Source organism: Indicator indicator, chromosome 19 (assembly GCF_027791375.1).
Source record: "Indicator indicator isolate 239-I01 chromosome 19, UM_Iind_1.1, whole genome shotgun sequence".
NCBI classification, from domain to species: domain Eukaryota; kingdom Metazoa; phylum Chordata; class Aves; order Piciformes; family Indicatoridae; genus Indicator; species Indicator indicator.
Window position 1 is genome coordinate 7,080,157 of NC_072028.1, and position 6,443 is coordinate 7,086,599.

Sequence of the window (6,443 nt, forward strand, 5' to 3'; positions counted from 1 at the left end):
CACGGTTGGCGTGGTGTCGGGCGCCATCTTGAGCGTGGCGCGCAGACGGTGGGGTCACTGTGCTGCCTCACAGTGGGCGCGCCTTAGCCCAGGGTGGCTGCTGCGCCCAGAGGCGTAACTGGCGATTGTAGGTCGAGATTTTCCCTCCCTGAGTGCACCTTTCACTAGCCGTTACTGTACAAGCCATTGCGGTCTGTATCTTTCTCACCTGTCACTCCCCGATTTCCCGTACCTGCCCATCTTCTCCTCACAGCCCAGCTACATCTGAGGGGAAGGCAACGTATTAAGTTTCGGAAATTCACTGATAAAAACGCTGTAACTTCATTTTCAGCAAAAATGAAAACCCTGAAAATTTGGCTGGCTAGTCCTTCTGCATCACCACTACAGGAAATGGGCTGTCAAAGAAAGCTGCTGTGTCAGATTCCCAAACTCATATTTTTGGAGATTGAGGATGCATAAGAGATATTTGTATGTGTGCTCAATAGGCAGCAATGCTGCAGCTTTAAATAGGCATCCATTAGCCAAGTACTCCTTCGACTTAAAACATTTTTTAACAGTGCTTCATAACAAGAGCTGGACAGACTTGTGGAGGTTTTTTTCAATAAAAGGTAGCTAGAAGTTGAACTCTTCCTTCTATATATTTACTAATGAATTTTAATCTGCTGTATTTGTCAAACTTCTTTACAACCCAAGATGCAGATTTGGTTCATGTAAGCCCAAGCATTGTGCTAAAAGTCTCCAGGAGCCTAGTTAATCTTTGGCAGTTTTGGTTGTGCGTGCCCGCTTCTGAAACCATTAGGACAAAGCAGGTGCTTTTGACTCATGGGCCAGAAAGCACAGATACTGTTATGCAGATACATGTACATAAGAAATAAATCATTAAGGCATTTATAGAAATACTAGTAGAAACCACTGTGCACCATTTCAGTTTCTGTATGATCTGGAGATTCCTGGAAATTTCAAGAAGCCCAAGACTGAGATGTTAGTACAGGGAGAGTGGTGATGGCTTGAAGGCTTATGGCTTCCCAGGAAATGGTCGGCATTTCTCAGGATCAAATTATTTAAAAAATCCTACATAGAAATCACTTCTTTTCATTTTGATAGCCCTCTCTGGTTGGCCTTGGTTACAATTCTTCCAATAACATAGTTCACTTGTATAACCCACAGGCCATAAAAACTAGCTACCTGTATTGTTCATCAACAAAAAAACATTGTGGTTCTCAGTTACAAGGCCTTGTAAAGTAAGATGTTTCTTTTGAAATCTTCTATTGCTTCTTTTTTCCCCCCTAGGGAAAAGTTATCTGCTTCAGCTGCTGCTTGAAAAATGAAAACACGTCTCTTTCTGTCAGGACCTGAGGGCATTAACAAATGTTAACAACCCTCACCAGATTCATCTAGAGTCTTCTCTCACACCCACCTGTGGGCCCAGGAGCCTCATGTCAGCTCAGCCTGGGAGCTCTCACTCCCTTGCTGGGCTGTGTTGTAGGAGTGTCTTCAGTTCAGCTGTGCTTGGCTGTGGGTGTCTTTGATCCCAGGCTGCCAGACTTGCTTCCTTGCCTGGTTTGGATTTCCCTTAACGCTGTGGCCATGCCTAGTGATTACAAGGCTGTGCCTATCATTGAGCCTGATCCTAGCTGATGTTCCTGGCTTGACCTTACACCACAGAGTTGCTTGTTGACTTGGATTCTTGGTTGAACCTGTCTGCTACCCAGGCCTGCCCTTCTAACCTTGCCTAGGTGTGTTATTGTCCTCATCTCCTTGTCCTGTAGGGAGCAGCCAGTCCTGCTCCCTGACGCTTCCCATGGAGATGAGATCTAAATGAGTAAATTAAGATAAGCAAGTCACTCTGGTCCAAGAACTTTCCTTGAAATAACAGGCCTTCCTGTGCTTCAGAAATGGATTTATTATATTCTTCTAACATGAAAATTTTCGGGGCTTTTTAAAAAATGAATGTTCTAAGAAAACTGGAGATTGAAGGAGACTGATTATACTTCAGTCATTGTAACTTTTGTCTCCAAGCAAGAAGAGAAGTGTATAAAAGATGGAGAGTCAATGTGATTTTTTTCTTTTCCTATTTAGTCTGTTCAAACATTAAGTAAAAATAAAATGCATGTCCTGAATTATTCTCTGCTCAGTAATTTTCACTGTAATGAAGACAGACTAATTTATGCTTGATATGAATGTAGGCCTTTGGCTTGGGTTTTGGATTTTTTATGTTTTGGGTGTTTTTTTAGCATTTGGATTTCTGTATAGAGTGCCATATGAATGTATGTAGGACAAGAGTCTTAAACGAGGAACAGACTGTGCTACTTATTAAGAGTAACAGAACTTCAATTAACTTCAAAGGGAACAAGATGGAGCCTTGCATTTCCAATAAAGTCTGTGTTTGTGCCTGTATAGTGTTCATCCTAGGGCGATTTATAAGGAAGCATTACTCCCCACCTATCACAAAGGTGGAGAGTAATGACTAAGATTTTATTCTTCTGTGTAATCATGGAGTGTATACACAAATACTCTTTTTTTGAAGGGTAGTTCTCATACTGAGGTATTTTTAAATATCTATTAAAATATTACAAAGACCTCTGTATTTAATTGCAAAGCAGCCCTTTTCAGGTGGTTGTTAGGAAAAAGTCTGAGAGATGATGAAAGGCCTCTTCTCCTGTTTTTCTTTCAAGGTTGGCGATTTAGCAGTGCTTACAGTGTCAGAGCACAGTGGTAAGCTGCATTGCAAGTTCTAAATATGTTTTGTAATAGCTTGGAAAAGAGTTTGTAAAATTACTTTAAACGAGTGAATATCCCATTTTGGAGATTTCATAAATCTCATAAGGTACTGAAAAAAGAAAATCTGCTGTAGTAACTTAATAAAAAAACAGGGTCTTTGCAGCTTTCACACTAGCTCTTCAATTATTTAGACCCTCCAGATAGGCAATTCTATGTGGCAATTCTGAAGCTTGTTTTGTTGCAACTCCCAAAGCTGTGTGTTTAAAATTAGATAGCAGTGTTTGATTGTCAGAGCTGTAGACAGTGTTTAGCTTTTAATCCTAATTTTAGATAAATATGGTATTGTTTTACAGAATTATCTGGCTTTAAGCACATGAAGCGTGTACGCAGAAGATAGAGTAAATTTTATGCTCTCAACAGAACAATTTTGTTAGAGTTCTGTTGTAAGGCTAGCTAGATTCAGTGTTTCCTTCCTGATTCTTCAGATCTTCAAGTGCTTGTTTAATTTGCCTGCAGTGAATTGGAAGGTAATGAAAAGAAGTACTGTACAGGATAGGCATCTGTCTCTGAGATCAGATCATGGTAAGATTTGTTTCAAGTGATTAATTCTGTATTGAGTAGAAATTTGAAATAACGGTTATGAGGCTTATTTTAGGTATCTGGAGAATCAAAACTTTTATGATAAAACTCTGGTTTATGTGTGTTACATTTTTTACCAACTTTAAGAATATCCATAATGGACAGTGAACTGAGTCTGTTTCTCAGACTCAAATGTTTTATCTTTTATTAAAAAAATTAAATAAACGCTCTTGCAGATTTTAATAAATGTTTTCAAGATTTCAGTGTCTAGTTAAAATGAATCATACTTTATTTTCAGTTGTGAGTCCAAAGTGCAATGTTGGAAGTTGCTAGTGTTCTTTGAACGTTGATTTACTTTTCTTTACTGTCTGATACTTGAATTTTCTTTTACAGGGTTTGATAGTAAATAAGTAAAATATAGTAAATGGGTTTATATTTAAATGTACTTCATACTTGTTACCACAGAATCTTTATAATTATCATGGATCTTGGCAGCATACAGGCTTCAAGGTGCTCTTTCCCCAGCTCTTTGTTGGGCTCATGAGAAACAGCTACAAAACTCTATCTTCTATTTTAATATGAAACATAGAAGGTCAATGTTAGGCAAAATTGGTCCTCCACCTTTACAAATAGCCCTTTCCTTTTTTGCTTATTTTCTCTTTTCCTCACTTGAAGAAGTTTTAGTTGATGGGTTATTCCTAGATAAACCTTCTATTAATATTTACCCAGTTCATTCAGTTCCTTGATATTAATTCTTGTTAAGACTCAGATGGCACATTAGAGATCAATGAGGCCAAAGATTTAAGCAAATACTTTTAATTATGGCTGCTGTAGTGTAAGGTGGACAGAATCTTACAGGACAGCATAGAAGGCTCATCTTTCTGCACAAAACTTTCACGCTTATACCACACATGAAACAGTGTAGTAGCAAATTCTTCCTTTATAATAGTTATTTCTAAGCAGATGTTTGTAACTTTCTCCTTCATTGATGATCCACGTTTTTACACTTGCATGAATTTAAACGTCAAAACAGTACATTCTTAATTAAATTACCTGCTAGCCTGCAGAAATGAAGCTGAATGGAAGAATAAGAAGCTATCTCCCCATTTTTCCTGCTTGCAGTAAAAATTGCTGGAGTCTTAAACAAGAAGGAAGAGGAACAGTGTTTGTCAGGAAGCAGCATGATTTAAATGTGGTGGGAATGTGAGAAGTAGTTTGTATTTTACTTATGCATTTAGTCATGGAAGTCAAAAGAGACATTTAATGCAGCACTTATGATTCTTTGGAGAGGAACACAGAAATCTTCCTCTGTCATGACAGGGTTAGAGATGTTGGGTGGAACTCACCTGTGCTCTAACTTACATTGTGAACGGTACAGAATACTATGTGAACTTCCTGGACTTCATGGCTTGCTTTTGTTTTTTTCTTCTCTATCACAGAAGATTAGATGAATAGCTCAATACAGCCCAATGAGTCAGAGCTATGCAGTGCTCAGGGGAATAAATGACCTGAAGAACAATCCAAGTCTTTTATTGAAGTAGAGTCCTGATCTCTTGTAACTGGATTATGTGGGAAGTGTTATGTTGTCCATGGGTGACCTTGGCATTGCCCTGGACGACCAGCCTCTCTCTCTGTAGTTATAGAGGGTTTTTCCAGCCTGCTCCAATTCAGCTTCAGGCATTTACTGGAGCATATGAGGAGTTTGGGATGCAGCCTTGATGTTTACTGTGTGAATATTGCTTCTTTTACAGTTAGCATTTAAGTCTACAGGGATGAGTGTAGACTGGCTGTTATATTCCTGTGCAAATTTATGTTATCTCTTACATGCTAAAAACATTCATTAATTTAAATAAAATAATGCAAGGATTGGGAAATTGAGAGATGTGATAATTGCTTTGCACAGCATGGAACTTATTATTCAGGAAACAAATTATTTTAAAATCTTTCATTCTACTGGCAGTGAGAATAGTGTTTTTATATTGTTGTCTTCAGCAGACCGATAATTTTGCTGGAGTTTCCTTGAGGAAATGATTTTTAAAATTTATCATAGAATTATAGAATGGTTTAGGTTGAAATGGACCCCCAAAGGTCATCTAATCCAACACCCTCTACAGTAAGCAGGGGCATCATCAAGTAGATCAGGTTGCCCAGAGCTTTGTTGAGCCTCACCTTGAATAAATATCTCCAGGAATGGGGCCTCAACTACCTTCCTGGGCAACCTGTTCCAGTGTTCCACTGCCCTCGTGGTAAAGAACTTGTTCCTAACATTATCTGTTGGAATAGTTGTGATGCTTGGATCTGGGTCTCTTTTGCACACTGACTTGGCTCTATGACATGGAAATATCAAATGGTCTTTTTGTCATAAAGTCACCAGCAGTCTGATGACATGTGTGATGCTGCAGCTGATACACTGAAGTGTTTACAGCGTTCAGTTTGTGTATAAAACCAACAATAACAGAATTGCAGAAATGTCAAAATTTATGACACCAATCTCTTAATCTGTCACCAGTTCTAACGGCCTCCTAAAAGCTCAATTACCACTGAGTTGTCTCCATATTATTCCCAGTTACTTGCATATGAATCCCCAGTGAGGAAAAAGTGATGCTTATTTCAGGCATTTCTGTTGATTCTGTGCATTTACTACATACTATTTGCTTAGTTTCTTACATTTCTCCAACTAGGAATTAAAAAATAAATTAATGCTTTGCCAACCAGTTGATCTGTTTGAAGTGTTAACAAAGGAGCTGTTACTGGTGAGTGGGAAATACACACAGATTAGTTTGTGTTCTGCTGCTGTTCTCACTAGGTTAGTCCATAGTTCATGGGAGGAGAGATTCTTCTGGAAGATAACTAAATGTGTTCATCTGTCTCTATTGACTGTAAAGAGATCCTGGTGTCTGTACTCAATGTTACCCAAGCAAACTAGCTAGCATTTATTCTCCTTATGCCTTCAGATCACAGGGCAGAGATGTCCTATAAAATTCCTAAATATCATGAATAGGCCACCATCAGGCCTCATGGACAGTGAGGCTTTGTCAGGAAGCCAGGGAACGTTCAGCTTCGGCAGTACTGGACCTGTCAGCCAGGGCCCGGGGGGCACTGGGGTAGTTATTACTTAACTTCTAAATCTTTCTTAGTAGTTT